At 34.0% G+C, this 23,593-nt stretch overlaps 2 pseudogenes; one reads left to right on the top strand and one right to left on the bottom strand.

The window, feature by feature from the left end:
- On the bottom strand, window positions 1-22,372 carry LOC124834285 (myosin-11-like; annotated as a pseudogene).
- LOC148200770 (uncharacterized) lies at window positions 18,304-18,987 on the top strand (annotated as a pseudogene).
- Window positions 22,373-23,593: the final 1,221 nt, after the last annotated feature.

Genomic DNA, 23,593 nt, shown 5'->3' with positions numbered 1-23,593 from the left:
ACCCTAAATTTTGTGTGGTTTACAAATGCAGACTTTGAACTTTTTCAGTGTCTCTATTTTTCTTACTCTTACTAAGAGCAGGGTTCGAGATGAAAGTTAAAGATACCTAGCTATTTGTAAAAGTCAGAGTTTAGGGTGGTTACAACTTAGTAAGGCTGAAAAACAGCAGACCAGAAAAACCTCTGGAAATGTTATATACAAAATTGTTACTGTGTGTCATTTGACATCAAATAATATAGAATTCAGAAGGGATGTCAACATGGTGAAACACTCGTCAAATGGGTTCATCATAGATTGACACTTTTGCTATCTCTACCTTACTGTTCTACAAGATCCTGGGATGAACTGTGTGTATCTACAAATGTTTTAGTGTATGTGGCAGAAGGAATGAACAATCCTAACAGATGCCACCCTCCATATCTTTCTATTTTTCCTCCTTGTTTCCCCAGAGACACCGAGGATATTAAAATTTAAGCACGATATAAAAAAACAAGTTTTACTAGAAGAAATCATCAAATGAACCCTCCTTTCCACTTTCAGATCCTGAAAATGCAACCATGAAGAAAAGGACAAATGATACTGTCAGACTCATCTTATTTTCTTCTTCTCATAGATTACAAAAACACAATTCAAATAAAAGGAAACATGACAAAATTCAAATATCACTATAGATACAGGAAGCTGTTAAGTCCTACAACGCTACTACCACTACACCTTATCTTTGATATTCTACTCCAAGATTAAAGGATGCGAATCTCTCAAAAAGAGTATTTCTATTCATATTTAAAAAGTTACATTTATAATATACATGACAGGATCTTTATATATTGGCTTTACTCCCTATGACAACCAAATTATTTTCTAAAGCAGTAAGCAAAGTTTGATGGGAAGATTATTAGTACATTGACATTTGTGGAGAAAGTTGGACTAACCCGATCCATCCCCTGCAGTGACATCCTGAACTACTAGCGGGAAAGAATTTGACTCCTGAGGTTCTGGATTTGAAGCAGTAGCTGGAAATGTGAAATCAGAGTCTGTAGACGAAGTATCAGAGTTACTAGAAGCAACGTCAACCCTAGCTATAGGTCGAAAATTTGAACTCAATCTTGACGAAGTACTCAAGATCGTCTTCAGATCGGCGGCAACTTGATTTGACATGGAAGATATCATCCTGATACACACTAATTCAGATCTAGCATTAATCAAATAGAATTCAGTTTTAAAAGTCATAATTCAAATTATAGTGGTTTCCATATAAGGCAGCCAGACAAAAAATTAGAATGTCATGATGGTTAAACTAAACCCTGTTTAACGTCGCCCCCAGACCATATTTTTGAAGTTTAAACATAATGTTCATTTAGCCCAACAAAATATGATTTCTGTTATCTTGGTATTTTTTTTTTCAAATAGGCTTTTGAGCACATCAGGCCATGACTCATGAAATAGTATATTGGACATTTGCTTCCAGTCATTCTAACAAATACTGAAAATGTACAACATAAAATCTGAAATTTTTTGGATATTGAAGCATATCTTTCGAAAGTAACACTTCATAAATATGGGCTGACTTTAAATCTTCTTCCCAAACGTCAACTTCAGAGCTACCTAACATGCATAAACGAAGTGTTTGAAATATTCATCAAGAGGGTGCCAAAGGAACAAAAAATCAATTCCACCTCTCATGCATCGATTCTCCTTATGATTACTGAAGAGATGCTTTGGGGAAAATTAATGCGGTTAGTAAATTCGGTTATTATAAGTTTAATTTAATTAAGAAATTTATTTCATGGTTGTAAGACGCATTCAATTCAAGGGATTATGCCTAAAGGGGAAGGAAGCCAAACTTTTCTTCTACAGTTTTGCCTTTACCCCCCTTTAATAAGCAACTGTCTAAACTTGGCATATTCAACAGACGTTAGAATTATTTATTTAGAAACTCTAAATACTATTCCCATAATTTACCTTAAATATATTGACCCTTGGAGTCTAAGTGTGTAGTAATTCTTTTGCAACATGGATTATAGTACTGTTTATATATCATCAGATATTTCTATAGAAGTTGAATCAATCCTACAAGTTTTCCAAGTCAATAAAAAGTAATTAGTTACTTCATATGATTAAATAGAATAAATTGGAAAAGCACGACTTATCAACATCTGTTAAACTTGAAACAATCATGTCGTAATAATATGCATGTATGCTAAGAGAGAGTTTATGAATTTTGACAGAACGATTTGATCATTTCAGCACCATCATATGGTTTTATAATTGTTTATGCAAGTTCTATATTCAGTTGAAAGATGATATACCCCATAGAAATACAAAGATAATATATGCACATTTACTTTGAAGCTGTCTCACTCCTTCCTTTATTCTATCCCTTTTCCTCTTGGTTATATTTAACCATATTGATGGGTTTTGGTATTGGAAAATAAAAAATTGCTAGATTACATGAATCTGCAAGGGATATATTAATACTACCTGTTCCAAGTGTCCTGAATCTGATGTACTCTTTTTTCAGTTTCTGCTAATATTTTGCGTAACTCTTCATTGGATCCTTGAGCTTCTGCATATTTCCTTTCATATTCATCACCTCTTTGTTTTTCTGCATGCAACTTGACCTGGCAATGCAATAATTAAATAAAACTTAGTAAGTTTGAATTCAATAACTACAACCAAAAGCCAAAACCCATTACATATATAAATAGGACATGAATGACAAAATAGCAGCATATCATTATAAATTATTAGTGACAACCATGTGATCTGATTGTTTAAATTTCATTTTTCTGAACTGTTCATCCTTGCTTCCATATGGTCTTATATCACACATTCCTCAATTATAAACTGCAAACATCTACACAAATTACCCACTGTATCAGTTCCCCATCAGTAATTATTTACAAGATTATTTCCATCCACTTAATCTTTAAATTTCGTTTGCCATTAGAATCAAACAATATTTATCCATCTTGTCTAGCCACTATAATAAATATAGGTTCTGTGACAAAAAGAATATTATTGTCATCTTCTTTACAGTTAATTTCAATGTAGGTAAGCACATGTTATCTTTCTACACATAAACTCTTACATGAATGTCTATTTTACAAAAATAGAGAATGTGTGAAGTTGGAGAGTTTAGATTTGACTAATAGGGAGGTGTTTAAATGGTACACACTTATGCCAGCTATTATAAGTTTGAACCTTTTTCATGACAGGTTTCTTTTTCCTATCTATAGGGCCAGTTAGTTTGTATATAGCTTTTATAGCTGACTTGTATTTTGTTCATGGGTTTCGCTGTGGTCCCTCCATGAGTTTTTTTTTTCTTTATTCTTAATAATTTTTTTATGTGATGACAAATGATAAATGTATCTTGGGGTGTCCCCCTAACTAAGATGTCAAGGTGCATAGTGATGTCTAACATAAGTTTTATAAAAAAAAAAAATCAAGAACATAACACAGGTAAGTAAAAATTCCTTTAAATTTTAAATGGTGAAGGTTGTTGAAATTATAGGGATCTTTGTAGAAAAGGTGGAAAATGGTTTGGTTTCTTCAAGTCAAGAACTCGTTAAGAGACCACCACTAGAGATGCTCTTAGTGACATTGGTGATGTGAAAAACGGTGGTCTACTCAGTATTTACCATGTGGATTTGACTAACACGGTCCCTTGAAAGATTATCAAAGGTTTGAATATGATTTTAGTCCTCCAAATTGCAGGCCCTGTTTCTTTTGGTCTTCCAATTAAAATTTTTCATCATTTATTCCTTTGATTTTGTGAAATGCTACCTTTAGTCCTTAGAGGTAAACGACATTAGGGATGTTTTCTTTCTACCATCATTATTCGAATTCTTAATCAACCTATGAAACACCTCACAAAACCAATATTTCCCACTTCACTTTCACATTCTAAAATCCTAGTTAGTGACTCAATAATCCTAGCACCAACCAATTTTCCTTCATTAGAATCAAATGCTGCTGCACCTATTCATGACACTCCTCCACAATGCTCGTTATGGTTGAAATGTTGTTAAAGAGTGAAGTAGCGTTGCCGGTTGCAAGTGTCTAGTTGAGCTTCTCCAGCCTGCTCTGAATGGGGTTGCTACTTTTCGGAAAATTGAGAGGGAGATCAGATAAAGAGATGAGCACCACAGCTTTTCAAAGACCCAAACACGCAGTGGTGGATGGTTGTTAGTCTCACTTGTTTGGTTTTTAGAACAAATATTTGTGCAGTATGACCAAAACATTGTTTCTAAATGACGTGATAGAAAAAATTAATAAACTTTTAAAAATCATATCACTCAATTAAATCTACGCGACAAATGTTGAGTAAACCACTGTTTGCCACATAATGAACGTGACTAACACCATCTGACCCCAAGGACTATAAATAGCATAGTGCAAAATCAAAAGACTAAAACGTGAAAAATTTTAATCTAAAGACCAAAAAATATCTAATTTGGAAGACTTGAAACATATTTAAGCCCTCAAAAAACTTTTAAATTCATGTGACAAATGCTCAGTAGATCACCATTTGTCACATCATCAACATCTCTAGTAATGTCTACCCCAACGACTAACAATAACATTTTACAAAATTGAAAGACTAAAAGGAAAACTTTTAATTGGAGGACCAAAACAAATAAAACCCCCAATTTGGAGGACTATACATATTTAAGCCTAAAATAAAAAATATTGATTTAAGTGTAATGATGTATTACCAAATAAAAAGCATTAGTCCTTATTATAATGATAGTGAAATATTAAGGAAACCAATAAAAAGCATATAAAGAAATGTGAAAACCACTACTAAAAAATTATCTAAGATACTCTATGATGTTCCAAGATAAAATGATTATATTATTCAGTATCTCCTAGATATAGTAACACTCCGTACAGACTAAGGTTTATAGGGCTTTAAGCATGTTACAATGAAACATAAGAGAATTAAATAAAAATATAATGCAGTCGCACGCATTTGTGACCAGAGATAGGGTCGGTCAAGGTGCTTAAGATGGGAGAGGGAGACAAAATACATCTGGGACCAGAGATGGGGGCCAAACTGCATGCATCTATGATAAAGATGGGCCAAAGCATCTGGGATTAGAGGCAGCACGGCCAGATGGAATAATTTTAAATAGGAAGAAAAGTCACCATTGCTATGATCAGAAGTGGACTGCGGGACTGATTGTCAGCATGAAAGAGATGACTTTATCATTCATGCTCTCCGTCTGAATACCAATATGGCAATGGAAAACCAATAATAATTCTAAATAGGGAGAGAACAGAGAAAAAATGTTAATGATTGATGTTGTGTAGGGGTTGGTTTTGGTGGCCATAATCTTGTGCATGGCCAATGGGAAGAAAAGAGCCATGGAGATGTGACATCATCACAGTAGAGTGCTAGATTTTAAAGAACTCGACAATGGAAAAAATGATAAGGCATGCCATGGAGGCTGCTATAGCTCTAATAGCATAATGAAATTATATGGATTTAAGTACGAAAGAAAACACTAGGATATAAAATAGGACATGTAATGATTACAATAGAGAGAACTAAATCTAATTCATATCAAAACTAAACTCCCAATCACAATTAAAAAAGAAAACATATATAGAAACCACAACTCTAAAATAAAATAATGATCTTATATTGCATATTTTATAGATATTCGGTAGTAGATATCCTATGCTTTACCTTTAAGTTTTTGCATATTTTATAGATATTCGGTAGTAGATATACTATTCTTTACCTTTAAGTTTTTTTTTCTACAGCAAGAACCTCAATCTTGTCGGTGTCTTTGAGAGGACTAGAAGAATCCCTGATAGCTTCAATACTTTCGTCTTCTTGCACAGGATTTGAGGATTCTTCATGCACGGGATATGAAGATTCTTCCATAGAAGGACTTTCATTTTGCAGAGGAGTCTCTGAAACCTGGCATAACATAATAGCAAACCAGTTAATTTTTTTATATCAGCCGCAGGAAATTCAAGATGATTATGCTAGAAGAAGGTGGTTCACGTGCTTTTGTATTTATTGAAATTTACAGCTTCAATGACAATCCTAATTAATTTTCTTCCAGAAAATGTAGTCTCTCCAAAAGCTGTAAGCAAATAAGAGAAAGCTCCAAAATAGTTTTGAATTATATCTCTAACAATTACATATTCCCCTATCAAAATATTAAAATATACAACCTTCTCTTCCTGTGTATCACAGGAGCTGCTGCTTTGTTGAATGATTGGTGCTTTCTTAAGGTTCTGATAGTCAACGAGAGCTTTATGTCGACGCCAATAGGACTGCATTTTTTCATTCCTAAAATTTCAGACAACTGAAAGGCATTTAAAAAATATGGTAAAATATATTTTTTCCCTCAAAACATCTAAAAATTTGTTTTTAATCCTCATAAAAATTTATATGTTGCTTGTCCCTACAACTTTATATTAAATCTAGGGACTAGCATTATTTTTAATAGGGACTGAACAAAAATTCAAGGTATTTTGAGGGACAAAACATAATTTACCCAACATTAACATGACAGCTCTAACCTGAATAGTTATTGATGCACTAGTCTGCTTTCTATATGCTTGCTTTTTATATCTAAATTGATTACAAGCAGCCATTGCTCGAAAACCTGTCTGCAACACATTTGCACAGAACTTTATTTCAACATACTGCTTCCTAGCTAGTGTTCGTCGCATCTGCTTTTGAATTCTGACTGCAGCAACTTGCCTATATTTCATGTGATAATACAATCTTCGAGCCAATTCTCCTAAAAGTTGAAACAATAAATGTTTAAAAGAATTACATTTCCACTTTTACCCTTTAAATGACCGTTAATTTAAATTTAATTGTTTTTAAATTAAAATAATTGTTTCACTATTTTTTTCTTTTAAATCACTATTTATTAAAATTCAGTTATTTTTTTTAAATTAAATTAACTATCTATAAAAAAAAAGAGATACGCATGCACGTAGTGCTCGTTTCCACTTGTAATAAATAAAGTAAATGCTTGAAGATTCTTATGCAAAATATCTAAAACCTAAACTTCAGAGTCCCTTTGAAACTGTCATAGAAAACAAGGCAGAAGTTATGGGAAAAGAATGCCAGGCAAAATGAACTCTAAAAAGTCTTCATTATGTATTCATTTCATCAACTAATAGATATTTTTGGGTAAGGACTACATTTCTAGGTGGAGAAAGGCCCAAAAATTGAAACCCGTTCCATGTCTCACTTGTCCAAGTGGAGAGAGATCTGATTAGGGCACATGGGAGAGACCAATTTCAAGGGACAATAAGCTCAATTGATAGAAAAGAAAAGAAAGCCATCCTCGCTTATTCACTGAGCTGTTACAGTGAAACTATGTTTGTGAATTTGTCAACATTTTGAATCAGGCAGAGATTTTATCAGAAGGATCATGACATCTAGTTCTTCATTTTCAACAGTTTGATTGGTGATCATTTCTATTGTAAGTTTTGTTGTTTTATCGATGGGCTGGCTGTTAGCACAGACTTGTGCCCTTGATTGATACACTTTTGTACCCAATGTTATCTATGGTTAACCTATGGTTTTTTCCAAGAGTTTTCTAAATAAAAATTTCGGCTGTCTCCCATATGTCTGCGCTATTTTAATTGCTTCTATATTTAAGCTATTTATTGTCACATATCTTGAGTGGAGGGATTTAATCAGCTGTCAGATAATGATCTCCACACCACTTTATAGCTTCTGTGTCGACTATACTATGTTTCATAGAAGGGAAAATTAACACAAGGTACAGAGATAACGCCATAAATGAATGGAAAGTAACTTTTCTGCAATAAAAATCACTGCCACAGATATAGAAGAGGATTCCTTTCTCATGTGCCTGTGTGCAATGCTTCCTTTTTCTTCTCAAGGATCATTAAATAGTTTCTTTTATGTTTCCCTCCAAATATGATATGACAGTACTATATTTCATTCCCCACCCTTTGCGATTAGGCTTCAAGACTACAGAATAATCAGTGAGAACTATAAAAGAAAAAGGATTTGTAGTTTCAATAGAATGAAGGTGAACCTAAAAACGAAACACTTCATATTTTCCTGCCTCTAAGGACTCCCCATACCAAGGCAGCCTTTTGTCCTTCACATAATACAAAAAAGACAAAAAACTAACCTCTGCAAATGGATTGTAGGAAAACAGAGCTCTTTCGCAAATCAATATATGTTTTCCGACTACAACGAGTTTTAGCATTCTTTTGAATAACAGTAGCTGAACTACTAAGCAGGAATGCCCTTCGAGCATCCAATTCAGACATCTGACCAACTCTTAAGAATATTTTTGTTTCCCCTATCTGCAAAATTGGTAGGTCACAAGTTCAGCTCAACATAGAAAAGCACCTCACAATAAAGAATTTTGGTCAACATATGTGACTCAGAATATAAATCATTTGCCATACATCGAGTGTGGTTTACAAATTTCATTTCACGCACCCAGTCAAATGAACTAAACCAGAAAGAGATTACGAGAAATCAATGACAGCAACTTTAAAGTAGAATGATATCAAATTACTTAAAAAAATAATAACTTTTGAATTCCTTTAAACATAACAAAATTCAATAGATTTCTTGCCGTACCTGATAACCTGTCAGCCCAATCTTCTCCAAAATCTTTTTACACGAATCTTTTTCATCAAAGCTGCATAAAAACAGATCGCTTTCAAGATGGGAACTAAATAAATGTCAAACTAGAAAGCATGATATCAAGACTATTGACTCCAAAATCTTTTTACACGAAACTTTTTCATCAAAGCTGCATAAATACAGATCACTTTCAAAATGGGGAACCAAATAAATGTCAAACTAGAAAGCATGATATCAAGACTATTGAGTAAAAGTAACATGGCTAAAATTGGGTTATGCTGAACTTACTTCCCACGAAGAATCTCCGGAGCAAGAATCCATAATCGAGTAATAAAATCATGAAAGGTCCAGTGAGTGGGAAATCCAGCGCATTTAATTCTTACTGCTTCAAGAACACCCTACAATAACACAATGGGCGAAAACTCCACAGGGGTAAGTTTAATTAGAGAAGCTACATGCCATTGGAAATTGTATTTCATCACATTATGCGAGTTATTTTTAAATGTAATTTCCAGTTGTCCCCTATTCAATATGAATAAACAGATAGGAGAGTAATTAATTAAGGATTGACCGAATAAATCCAGTATTTACTTGAAAGAGAATAGGAAAGTAGTAGCTAGTAAGAGTGTATCAGGCAATGGAAGTGTCAACAGTTCTACTCAGAAAATATGTCAGAACTTAATTCTTAATTAGACTTACACCAGATCGTAATTGTTGGATGACGTTCATATGTTCAAATATGAAAGGTTTTAGTTGTGTATTTGGCTTCACGCATCTAATATAGTGTGGCTCTGTCAGATTGAGTGTGTCCATCAATTGTTGTAATTGTAGCTGTACAAATAAGTACAAGAGTATTAACCTTCTGGCCTTTGGATTGAGGTAAGGCCTATCAGATACTGACAATATAAAGAACCATATTTTATAAACCTTGAAACGAGAACCAATGGAAGAAAACTTAGAAGATTTGGCTGACTCCTCAGAAAGTGGGGGGAAAAGACCTGATACAAATGAACATTTGGAAGCACTTAGCATCTCTTGATGTTCAGGAACAACATAGTCTTTGTTTTTGTCTAAAAAGTGCTCAGATTGATACTGAACCTGAAAAGAAGTGGCTAAATAATAAGTTTTAGCAGAAAATCGGGAAAAAAATTTCATAGTAATGTTGAAAAATCAAACTCACATCTCCTGCATAATGACAAACAGTGAAGTCTGAACGTGTCAATTTTGGCTTAATGAAGCGTTTGTGATCTTTGAATGTCTGATAAAGCTTCTGTGAAAATGTTTCATGAGTTGACTTAGGAAACATACTGCAAGCAGACAATGAACATGCCAATAAGGGTACTAGTTATTAAAAAAATCAAAATTGTAACAACTTCGTATGCTGCGTATGAACAATTTTGAAATATAATCCATGAACTTCTCAAGGACAAATTATCAGGAAACATTCACAAGTTAGTGTACATTTTTCCTTGGAGAAGTTATTGGTAAAGAGACCAAAACTTGCTCATTCTTTCACTTCAAATTTGTAAGAATGACTTTCAAATCCTTATAGTGCCAAATACGATGCATCACATATTACATGCAGAAAACTTATGCTGCCATTTACTAAAACAGTAACAATCAATTCAAAGAAATAACGCTTGACACAGTTATGGTACTTAATATGCCATTGGGAAAGTTCTACATTGTGTAAAATCTTTTCTTGTGAGGAAAGAATGCCTTCCATTTCTCTATTTTTCTCTCTTATTCAAATATAAAGGCATAAACAATAAAAAATTAAGAAATTTCTTCATACCAAGCTTCATCAAGCAGAGCAATAATTCCACCAGGTTTCTGAAAAAGAGAATTATAGATATCAGTGATGCCATTCTGAAAGTAGATTCAGAGGATACTATCTTAGCAAATTCTGAAACAAATATTCCAGAAATATTTCAAAACAGAATCCAGCACATAGCAAAAGCATGTTGTGAGAAGCTATTAATAAAACTTATCTTAACCACAGAATGATTAGTAGATGATATTCCTCGAATCGTTCCAAAACTATGAATATTGATAACTGCCTCAAGGCTTCCTTTGCTAGAATAGAGGCATATGTGGTCCATTGGCAATGAATAATGTGTACAGGTCTAACACAAGACAACAAATACACACCACCAATTGTAAACCCAGCCAACTGCCAGGCATCTGAGCCTAGCAGAAGCACGTTAGGTAAATTATGTACCAGAAATTTCAACTTAAATAGTTTCTCTTTTACAATAAGAAATTATCATAGGATTGATTATGCCAGAATTATTATTCATGTAAACAACCTTGCACTCAAGATAATTTAGACCTAGTAATGGCAGTTGATGACACATGTCTAACCAAACACAGAGGCCTTTGCAAAGCATAATCTATCAGAAAACCTAGTCTTTATGAAAAATGTGGGATACTTAAGTAATCTACATCAAACTATGGCGGTAAGAATAAAGTATACATTGTATACCAATTATCAAAGTTTATTAGATTTTACAAATACAACGGTTGCAACAATAGTTTTCTTTATTTTTCTACAGTGATACAACTGTTTAAAGAAACATATAGATAAAAACGAAGATAACCAATCCTTAACAAATAAAACAACACGTCATAAAAAGCCCCGCATGCAGAAACACAATGTCCAGAAATTCCCCTCAATTTCTCTAAACATTGACTGTTGAGATGCTTTTGTCAGAGTTATAGAAACAATTGTTGAGCCTGTGAAAACAAAGTATGTAGGATATTTTATTCTTAAACGTCTCAAAAGTTTGTGACCAAGTGGTAAAGAAGAGTTCAATCCTTGGTGTGCCTGTGCATCCTGATCAAGTTAAATTCAAGCAAAAAGCAAAATAGGCATAAGTAGTTCTCTACACACCAAACCTATATAAGGTGTGTTTCAGACATAAAATCCATTTGTGGGCCTCCAGCCCTCTATCTAAGTTTAAGCTTTCATGAAATTTGCCACCCTTAAGGTAGGCAGTGTTTAAACTATGTTCACATATAGCAGCAAACCATGGTATTAAATTTCACAATTAATGGTCCTCAGATTAGAAATGTGGGTCAGTAATTGTTAGCCTCTGAATTTCAAAAATATAACTAAAATAAAAACTTATAAGGTATGATTTAAGAAGATCCTTTAATAAATACTAAAGCACAGACTAAAAGTTGGTAGAAACCTTTTCAATGAGATCCAGTACATCTTGATTATCTACAAATTCTAAGTAGCTCCAGTCAATCCCTTCTTTTGTATATTCCTCCTGCTCCATCTTAAACACATGCTGCAGCGCATCATTGGCATCAGATTGAATGTTGAGAGAAAAGTCTCACAGTGGGAATTGTAAAATATATGAAAAACTAACCTCATACCTGGTTGAAGTGTTGCTGTAGCTTTTCATTTGTGAAATTTATACAAAACTGCTCAAAGCTACAATGAGGGAACTACATATCAGCATGGATTTATCTTATTTACTACCACACCAAAATGAAAGGGAGAGCTTGCTTGCAAATATGTCTTCTCCAACTCAATATAAAATTACTATTCTGTTGTATTTTACGTTATGTTGCTAAGTAGTTAGTCAGGTAGTCAACTAACATCTCTGTAACGGACTGTTGAGTTAGAAGCTAGCTAGATATTAATAAGTGTACTCTCTCATCTTCTACCCTATAGTCAATTTATTCTCTTATACAGTGTATTTAGGTTTCTTGGTTTCAATTATATATATATTTAACTAACATGGATGTGGCTGTATGAGACCTTCTTTTGTGAATATGTCTGTTTGTGTCTTCCTAAATTAGAGTATGCAAGCATACAATGACTACAAAATAAATCTAGAGCTACTGTAATAAATAACCTAAACTAGAGAATAAAAAGATAAAAAAGGAAATAATACTAATATCATTCATTTCTTCATATCCTTAACACAATAACAATTACCTTAAATAGCCTAAAACTACCAAGTAATTTGATAACAGCCCTGTAAGTGTCATCGTCTAACATTATGAAATAAAAAGAAAATAGAAAATAATGAAATGTGAAATAAACTAATTTAACCCTATCTAATATAAATCCTTCGACCCATTAGATTTGGGCCTAGAGCCCATCCTATCATACAATAACAACATTGCATTAAGAAAATATATTCTCACCTATTTGTTTGGAAGCTTTCAAAGCCATATATGTCAAGAACACCAATGAGACACTTTGAGCTAGGATCCTGCCCAATGGAGATATTAATTTTTTGAACTAACCTGGACATGACAAAAACAAATAATTGTATTTGATATTCCTTCTACAGAAAAATAAAAAATAATGTTATATATGCACATAGACATAAATACATACACACACACACACACACACACACACACACATATATATATATATATATATATATATATATATATATATATATATATATTATATATATATATGTATGTATATATATATATATATACACATATACATATATATGTTTATATACCTGTATATATATAATATACATACATACATATATATATATATATATATATATTATGTGTATATGTGTATATACATACATATATATATATGATGAAATCACATTACCAGTCAAATAAACGAGAATATATGGTTTTGGCTAAACCATCCCGGCTAACTGTGGCACCCAGAGGGTCAAGACTTCTTTTGATGATTTCTTCTGGAGTAACCATCATACGCTTACACAGTGCATCTTCCAAAGCATGCACATCACACCTGGAATATGAATAAATTCAATTGATAAATAATATCTATACAAGATTTTGGAAAGGATAACAGTAAAAATTCGGCAATACATAAGAAGTTCTGCTGTTGTTTGCAGATGAAACTTGGATTCTTCTTCTTCTAGAACTGCAAAATCAGTTTCTTCTGATTTTGAAAAGTTAATATTTCCAAGATGAAGAATACCAGCTACAACTCTGAAAATAGCATCCTGAGAGGAGGAAGTGAGGAAACATGTAACTAAGTTTTCATAGAAGTTTTGTTTGAAAGACACTAAATGAATTATTAGAAACACTAACAAATGTTTTAGTGATACCTGCTCGTCCTGACTGATTCCCACAATATCCATGGCTCTCTTGGTGCTAAGGTATTCTTGAGCAGCATTAACACCAACTAATTCGTAGCAATTGGATTGGTTAAGGTAGTGAAATGATTTAGGATCTCCCAACTTATATTTCTCCTTTTCCTAAATGAAATCAGGATGCTGCCAATAAAATGACATGAAGAATAGTGAATAGAAGATGAAGCTTTGAATTGCTTACCTCTGGAGGAGAAGCGCAGAGAAGGTAAAAACAGTGATAGTTACGCTCAGGATCTGAGATTTGGCAAACACGAGATTTCTCAAGCAGATAAGTTCTAATGGCTGCACCAGATATTCGTCCAAACTTATCAAATTGGATCTCAACAAATTTTCCAAAACGGCTGCAAGAAAATAAAAGAAACAGAAGTATGAAACTGCTACTAATTATTGAAATCACTAATTCATAAATGAGAAACAACCTTTATGATGCCCAATACAAAATTAGTAATAAAAAGCATTGAGCATGTAAATGATGATATAGTCAAAAGATGAAGAAAAATTGAGTCAATTATTCAAAAACCTGCACCCATGATATGAATATAAACTATATACTAGAAATAATTCAGAAAATCAAGTATATAGCTGAAAAAGTGTAGCATAAAAAGGATATGTTTATCACGTACATAATGTAATATAAAAAACCAAGCATAATAGAAACATAACCAGAAATCTCTTACCTGGAATTGTCATTTCTAACAGTTTTTGCATTACCAAATGCTTCAAGAACTGGATTTGACTGCATCATTACAATTTAAAAAATAGATTGATGAGTTCAACATAACTCAGAAATAAGACATGAAATAAGAACTACTTGACTCACCAAGAAGAATACAAAGAAGATTACAAAATATTAGAAAAACAGGAGAAAAGACTGGAATTTGGTTGGACTAGTTTACTACATGATCTTATCACAACCAAGATCCTGATATCAATAGAAAATATTGAGTCTATTTCAGCAGACTCTCTCACATGAAATTAATCTAATTAAATTTTTTTCCTTGATCAACTGCTTGTTAGGTTGCTACAATAAGTATATTGAAGAGTGTCCTGATCGGTTAGATCCTTCTGAAACTCGTCACAATCAATGAAAATAAGGTAGCTATGTTTCTATGCAAAGACAGAAATGAGGAAATAATGATACTTGTATTTGTGACTTGTTCTATAAATAATATTCTCGAGGGTGTTAGTTATACACAGATTCTCTCCAATTGCTTTTTATATTTCATCTCAACATGGTATATAGGCCCTAACAAGAAAACCCTAACATATGTCTACCTACTGATCCCATTATATATCAGTGCCAAAAATTTTGGAAAACCATGTACTTTTCTAGTTTCCTTTCCCCCTCTGGGCCTCCTTTTTTTCACCATGTTTCATGCCAACTGCTACTACTGTTTTCCAGAAATTTTCCTGGCAAGCAATTTTCGCACAAGACAATCACCATGTTGACTATGAGAAATAGTCACAGATTTGCAACTTTGAACTTAAAAACAGCATGTGCTCTAATGCACCCCTCCTAGAAGCTCCGTTTTCTCTCTCAGTTACAACTTCACTACTCATGGCTACTCACTGGCCATGCCTTCAGCCAGCACACATACATACATGTTGGGGTTACTCAACTGCCCTGGAAAGCCGCCTATTACCTGCCCAGCCCTTTTTGCTTCCTCTCTCTCCCTCCTTGGTGATCCATAGCTGATATGCAGACTGTGACAATTAGGCAACCCTTCCATCTTCACAAACTTCCTCAAATAATACAAGGAACATGAGACATCCAGTTCTACTACTTGTGTTGTGCACACAAGTAATCCCTCTACTGGTGTCTAAGTCCACATCCACATCTCTTGGTCCTTAGGTCCTTAATTCTAGTGTTATTGATCATATCACATTCAGTAAATCCTTTTTCTCCATTTTTTTTCTAGTTTAAGTAATTTACCCTTTATTCCTTTTGCTGTTTGGTCTCAAACATTTCATTTAATTTGGTACTCTCCATCTCGTACCATCTTGTTTGGTTGATAATTTCCTCAATATTCTACAGTCTCAATTGAATTTTACTATCAATGAGTCATTTAACTCTTTTATTGATTATTTCATTTTTTATTAAAGATTTTGTTGCCCTATAGGATCCGAGTTTGGCTGGATAATTGGCTCCAGATGTCAATCACATGAACTTTATTAACTTAGACCTCTACCCACGTTGGTTAGTTGGTGGATTCTTTTGTTTTCATCCACACTTAGCTAGATCATCCTAGTCTTGCCAAGTTACAACAAGAAGCACTAATTCTTTCCAAATTGTCGTTACATTAATTATGTCAATTCCCCTGTATTGATCATTATTATCAATGCACTTTGTTGATTTTAACGAAAAATCAATTCAAGTTGTTTTCCATAATCCAATCTTTTATCAAGAGATAAAAAATCAATTTTAAGTTCGAACTTGCATTTTCCAAAGTGATAATGCGCATGAACATTTTGATGACTTGGGTCCAACCAATGGACCCATCAAAAAGGAAAATAACTAAACAAAGGTCAATAAGGAAGTCAAGATCTATCAACAAGGATTATGCAAGCTCAAAATCACCCATCAAGGCCATCCATGTCCGCCTAGCGACATGTCCAGGTCGCTTAGCGAGAGGCAGCTCAACGAGAAACACGTGATAGGTACCCAAAATTTATTATTTCCTCAAAGAATTCCAAGACAGGTTCTTGGATGATCTTGCAGATAGACCAGACAGCTTGCTCTGCACTAGAATATAGAACACACACAACACCATGTCTTTTGAGAGGACCTATCTCTCCCTTCCCATTGTCTATCAAACAACTCCAAAAACTAAAGAAAACAACCCCCCAAACAGACTTTATAATAGTCTGACACACAACAAACCCACCACACAGACATTTATAATTGTTTGTCCCTCTTATTCCCTCTTAAACCCACCAATAGAACATGCTCTAAAGTTTTGGAACAAGTCAAATTATTACACACCAATGATACTTAACGTCTATATGGTGTTTGTCACGATCTTTTCAATGTTGTTGCTCCACGAAATCAATAATCTATGGCTGATTATTTTGGTAACACCATGCTCTTTTTCATGAATTTAATTAGGTTTGACCTCTTGCCTCTACTCCACCACAAGAAATAGAACAAGAGTCAAAGTTCTTCTTGGTATTGGCTTTACACAAACTTGCTAATAAATATTCCCATGTCCATGATCAAATTTTGGGTTCCTTGTTATACCGAATTTTACTTCTACTTGTTCCACCCTTTTGTGTGTGCAGGTAAACCTATTAATGATACACTTGTTTCTACAAATGATTCTTCTGCTTTGGCATCTCAACATGATGATCACAACTGCTCTCGCAAGCCAGGAAAAGGGCGTCACAAGTGTGACCATTGTGGCAAGCTAGGCCACAAGATTGACAGGTGTTATGCATTACATGGTCATCCAACTCGCTCTGTTGTTGTTGCTCAAACTGATTCCCCCTCCATCTGATATTGTCGATAAATCTGCTCTCTTCAATGAATTTCTTAAGTGGTATGAGGATCGTCAGCCCTCTAGTTCCACTGCTTCTATTGCACACATAGGTACATCTTTAGTTAGTCTGACTCTATCTTCATCTATTGGTCCTTGGGTTCTTAACTCAGGAGCCACATATCACATTACTGGTAACAAATCTTTGTTTTCCTCTTTATCCTCTCCGAATAATTTACCTTCTGTTACAATGGCTATGGGTCTAGGGTTTTAGCTCATGGTGTCAGGACCATTAACCTTTTTCCTTTTTTATCCATTGATAATGTTCTTTATGTCCCTGGGTCTCCTTTTAACTCATTATCTATTACTCGTCTAATTTCGTTCTTTTTATTGTGTTATTTCTTTTACCAAAACTTTTGTTTGTTTACAGGACCGAAGTTTGAGACAGGTGATTGGCACCGAATGTGATTCTCATTGTCTTTATCATCTCTGCCCTTCTACACATGTTGCCACAGTTACGAACTCTCCATCTCTCCTTCATGCTAAGTTAGGTCATCCTAGTCTGGCCAAATTGCAACAGTTGGTTCCCAACTTGACCAAATTGTCTAGTCTAGTGTGTAAGTCGTGTCAATTAAGGAAACATAGTCATAGTTCCTTTCCTAGTAGTGTTTCACAACATGTTTCATCCCCTTTTGCCTTTATGCAATCTGATATTTGGGGTCCTAGTCGTATTAAGTTTAATTTAGGTTTTCAATATTTTGTCACTTTTATTAATGATTATTCCATATGTACTTGGTTATTTTTAATGAAAAATCGTTCTGATTTATTTTATATCTTTCATACTTTTTATAATGAAATTAAAACTCAGTTTGGTATTTCTATTCAAACTTTGCAAACTGATAATGGTCGTAAATATCATTCAAATTCTTTCAAACAATTTATGCTTCTCATGGCATTCTCCATCAAACTTCATATGTTTTTATACCTCAACAAAATGGGGTGGTTGAGAGCAAGAATAGGCCTCTTATTGATTCATGGTGAGCTTTCTCAACATTTTTAGGGTGATGTTATTCTTATTGTATGATATCTTATTAATCGTATGTCGTCTTCGATTTTAGATAACAAAATTCCTCATTCTATTTTATTTCCTCATGAACCTCTCCATCCCTTGCCTATGGAAGTTTTTGGGTCTACATGTTTTGTTCAAAATTTTGGTCCTAAACTTGATAAGTTATCTCCTAGATCACACAAATGTGTGTTTTTAGGATTTACTCAATCTAAAAAATGATACAAGTGTTTTTCTCCTTCTCTTAACCGTTATTTTGTTTCTGTAAATGTAACCTTCAATGAATTTTCGTTTTACTTTAAGGGTTCATCTTCTTTTGATGTGTCTCCATCCACTATTGTTAATATTCATGTTATCTATGATCCTCCTCTTATGCATAGTCCACCGTCGGATTCTCCTCCTCCACCACCCCTTCAGGTTTACAGTTGAAGACATTGTTCCCAACAACCACCAAGTGACTCACTTCAAGTGCCAACTATTTTGTCTCCTTCGGCTCCTACAACTAAGTCTAACCTCCCAATTGCTCTCCATAAAGGTATATGTTCCACTCGTAATCTCTCTCCACATTATATTGCTTTGAGTTACCATAGATTATCTTCAACTTTTTATAGTTGCCTTTCATCTATTTCTTCAATGTTCATCCCTATATCTGTCAATAATGCCTTAGTCCCTCCTGGTTGGCGTCAGGCCATGCTAGATGAACTTTATGCTCATTAGAATAGTGGAACTTGGTTGCTCGTCCCATTACCATCTGGAAAATCTGTTGTTGGTTGCAAGTACGTTTTTCTATCAAAGTTAGTCTTAATGGTACTATTGATTGCCTCAAAGCTCAACTTGTAGCCAAAGGCTACACACAAATTTTTGGATTGGATTATGGAGATACATTTCCTCCCGTGGAAAAGATGGCTTTTGTTCATTTATTTCTGGCCATGGCTCTTCAACAATGTCCTTTTTATCAACTGGATGTCAAAAATGTTTTTTCAATGGAGATTTGTAGGAAGAAATTTATATGGAGCAACCTCTCAGATTTGTTGCTCAGGGGAGTCTTCTGAATTGGTATGTAATCTTCGCAAATCTATATATGACTTAAAACAGTCTCTTAGGGCCTGGTTTGACAAATTTAGTAGCGTTGTTCAACAATTTGGTACGACTCGAAGTAAGGCAGATCATTTATTCTTTTACCGTCACTCAAATGCTAGATATGTCTATTTGATAGTATATGTTAATGACATTATTCTTACAAGCAGCGACCACCATGGCATCACCCAGATAAAAACAACACCTTTGCTATCCTTTTCAAACCAAAGATCTTGGCAAACTCAGATACTTCTTGGGTATGAGGTAGCACAATCAATGATGGTATTTTTATATTTCAAAGGAATTATGCATTAGATATTTCGGACAAAATTGGTTTGATGAATTCAAAACTTGTTAACACATCCATGGATCCAAATACCAAACTCTTACCAAATCAGGGGGAACCTACTTCAAATCTTGAGCAATATAGAAGATTGGTAGGGAAATTAAATTACCTTACAGATAATCATCCGGATTGGGCAGGATCTCCTTTTGATAGAAGATCTACCTCCGGATATTGTGTCACCATTGGTGGTAACTTGATTTCTTGGAAGATCAAGAAAAAAAGTGTTGTGGCAAGATCTAGTATAGAGGCAAAATATAGAGATATGGCCTCAGCCACTTATGAACTTGTTTGGCTTAAGCAATTGCTTAGAGAGTTACAATTTGAAAATGTCACTCAAATGACATTTATGTGATAATGAGGCAGTTCTTCATATCAGTTCCAATTTTGTCTTCATGAAAGAACCAAATACATTAAGATTGAGTGTCATTTCATTTGAGAGAAGATTATATTTGGAGACATCAAGACTGAGTTTGTTAACTCAAATGATCAGTTAGCATATATTTTCACTAAGTATTTAAGGGGATTGAGAATTGATTGTATTTTTGGTACATACAATTCATATGCACCAGTTGAAGGAAGTGTTAGATATATTAGATTTTATGTTCATTAGGGAAACGTAGACTTTTGATATTGTTTGATATTGGTAGATATTGTTAATATTGTTTTTTAACGATATCTTCTATTTACCATATTTATGTTTGATTGTCATATATACTTGACAAGTAATGGAGTGGCTTTTATAGACGAGGCAGGTAGCGGATAAGCTCTACCCATACCCACCCCAACCATTTATCATCCCTAATCAGGACAAGGAAACTCAATTTAACCCAAAACATATCAAAGATTAATTTGGAAACTAAATTACCTCACAATGATTCATCTAGATATCTCATTTCCAATAAGTGCGGAAAGCCACTTCATCAATTATCCTCACAACAGTCACTGGGATGAAATGATAAGTATTGTGAAATATTTGAAGAAAGACTCAAGACCTCTTATTTGAAGGCAACAATCATACACATCTTGTTGGTGTAGCTCTCCCATTAACAAGTGATCCATCTCAAGGTTATTCTTTTATTGAAGAAATTTCTAGCTCTCCCATTGATAAGTAGTGAAATATTTTAAGGAAGCCCAAGACCTCTTTTGTGAAGGCAACAACCATACACATCTTGTGAGGTATTTATTACATTGATCTAGCTCTCCCATTAACTAGTGATCCATTTCTAGGTTTTTCCTTTTTATTGGAAAAATTTTGATTTCTTGGAATAGCAAGAAGCACATGTGGTAAAATCATGTATTAAAAGCAGAACATAGACAGTGTCTCATTCCTGTATTTGTGACTTATTCTATAAATACTACTTCTCAAAGTGTATGTTATTCAAATGGATTCTCTGTCATAGTCTCGCCCACATTTTCATCTCAACTCAGCAAATGAAAGGTTAAATTTATTAAAAAATAATCATGTTGTCCCTGTTTCTCAAATGATACAGCAGTGAGTTATACATTAGCCATAACTAATATTAGTAAAAGATAAAAATCAATAATTCATTAGCTAACAATTTTTAACTACGCAAAATTGACTGGTGAGAGTAAGATAGTTGGTAAAGAGCATGCGGAACAGCTTTAAAAATATGTTTCAGTAAAAATTACAACAAAATATGCAGAAATAATAGCAACCATAATCCAGAGTTAGATAACCCTCTTACCTCTAGAACTTGTTTTTCAACTGTTCGGCCTTCTGATGCAGTGTGACCACCTAAATATGCCAGGTACTGCATAAGCATTTTGGTGGTTTCTGTCTTACCAGCACCACTCTCACCACTAACAAGAATAGAATTGCTTTTCACCTCATTCATCATTTCCCTAATTTAAACAACCAGTCAGCAATAAGAATACCATTTAAAAAAAAAGTTGAGCATATGAGGCGCAAATTCACCTATATGCTGCTTCAGCAATAGCAAAAACATGTGGGCTCAAATCTCCAACCATTGATCCCTTGTATCTTTGCATCACATTAGTATCATAGAGATGTGAAAGACTTTGGAAGGGATTGATTGCAATGAGAATATTTCCGGTATAAGTCTGCCTCGATGTAAAATTAGTATAAAAGAGATGTCAATATATAGCTGTGGTTTAAATTATTATAAAAGAGATGTCAATATATAGCTGCGGTTTAAATTATTCATCATGTATCATATTTCCCTTGCATCTAAGCTTTTTCTGCCATGATTTCAAACTGAATGTTGGGGGTAATCTTACATATATTTCATTCATCGCATATCTAGTTTCCAAATTATGCAGCACTGCTGGCTCATGCAAATAAGCAAGCTTGGTCATGTCATCAACTCCATCAGCTGGTGCATCGATATCCTTTGGATATAATTTTGACAAATGGGAAACAACCTAGTGACATGGAAACAGAATAGAAGATGATTGGTCAAGATTACATGAGCACACATGTGGGCAGCAATATTACAAATGTGAAGTAAATTTGGAAACACTACATTGAAAGAATGTGACTTATTAAACATCTCGGTTTACCTTCCTCTCATCACTAATCTGAATTTCAGCATCTTCTCCATTGATACTCAGTACCTGGCCAGCAATCCAAATTACTTCTGGATCTCCAACCCAAACATGAGAACCAACAACAATATTTTCCGGAATCCCCTGAATCATTTGTAATCAATAGCATTTAGAAAGTTCTTGATTACGATCAACACATGAAAGTAAATGGCCAGAATAAAACAAAGTCAATTTGATGTGCCTGAACTCAGTGTCTTTCAAAGGGAACAGCTGATAACAGAAACAACATTATCTGCTGCATAATCATTCAGTTTTCATTTATTTATCCAAAGAATGTTGGAATAGGTGAAGGATATTTCCTAAAAGTCATTTGACTTTGTAAGTTCAGTCTCAGATTACAAACATAGCACTAGTTTTAAACTTTAAAAAAATCAACATTCAATATTTGAATTATAACAGATTTTGGTCACAGTCTTGGGAGCCAATCCCACCTTAATGCGCTGCTTTTAATATGAATGGAAAACATGATTTTGAAAGTCATGCCTCTTGGCATGGATTATTAGCTCGGATCACAATATTCATATTTAATTGGGGGAAAGAAGAACATTTCAAGTCTCACTAAGTTATTGAGACTTGAGATACATACAAAACCTGTCTTATGACCGAAATCCTAATCAAAAAATTTATTAGCACGACCATACACTTTTTGTAGCCATGTATAGTCTTCGCAGCGTACATGGGACTCTAAATTGCCCCCTCTTCTCAATCTTAGTACGGAAGAGCGTCTCAGTCAGAATTGCAGTATATAAAATATGACAAGAAAACTAACAATTTCCACCCTAGAGCATTACTCTCCCTATATAGTCCCTAAAGTAAACACATTACATAAATAATTCCTGAAGTATAAGAAGAAATCATACAAAATAGTTCCTCAAGTATTAAAAACTCCTTAAAACCAGTACTTGGAAGTTAATGAGATATATCGACAAGAATTAAATTAATGGCTATTCAATACTCTGAGGACTATTTATATAACATCATTCCTAAGAGAGCACAAAATTTGAGTTATGAAATTGATGGTTCCCTCAAAATATGACTATATATAAGTCCAATCAAACATATCACTCTCAAAAACTTTTGCTTCTGCCAACTTCAGCAGCATTTATTAACCTTCTAATCTTCTAGGTTTTCAGCAACTTCCTTTAGTATGCCTATCAACGTCTTACGAATTGTAAAATCTCTACAAAAATCAAGTAATCACGAAGCAATGGGATAGAACACTGCAAGCCAAACTGACAAGGATTCGATTCTGCAAACAGCGATCGCTGAAATCGAAATGAGCAACAACCGTACCATTTCCGGAGAATATGAACC

Source organism: Vigna umbellata, chromosome 4 (genome assembly GCF_029865625.1).
Source record: "Vigna umbellata cultivar VRB3 chromosome 4, Vumbellata_1.0, whole genome shotgun sequence".
NCBI classification, from domain to species: domain Eukaryota; kingdom Viridiplantae; phylum Streptophyta; class Magnoliopsida; order Fabales; family Fabaceae; genus Vigna; species Vigna umbellata.
Note: the sequence above shows the minus strand (reverse complement) of the source record. Positions and strands in the feature narration are given on the sequence as shown.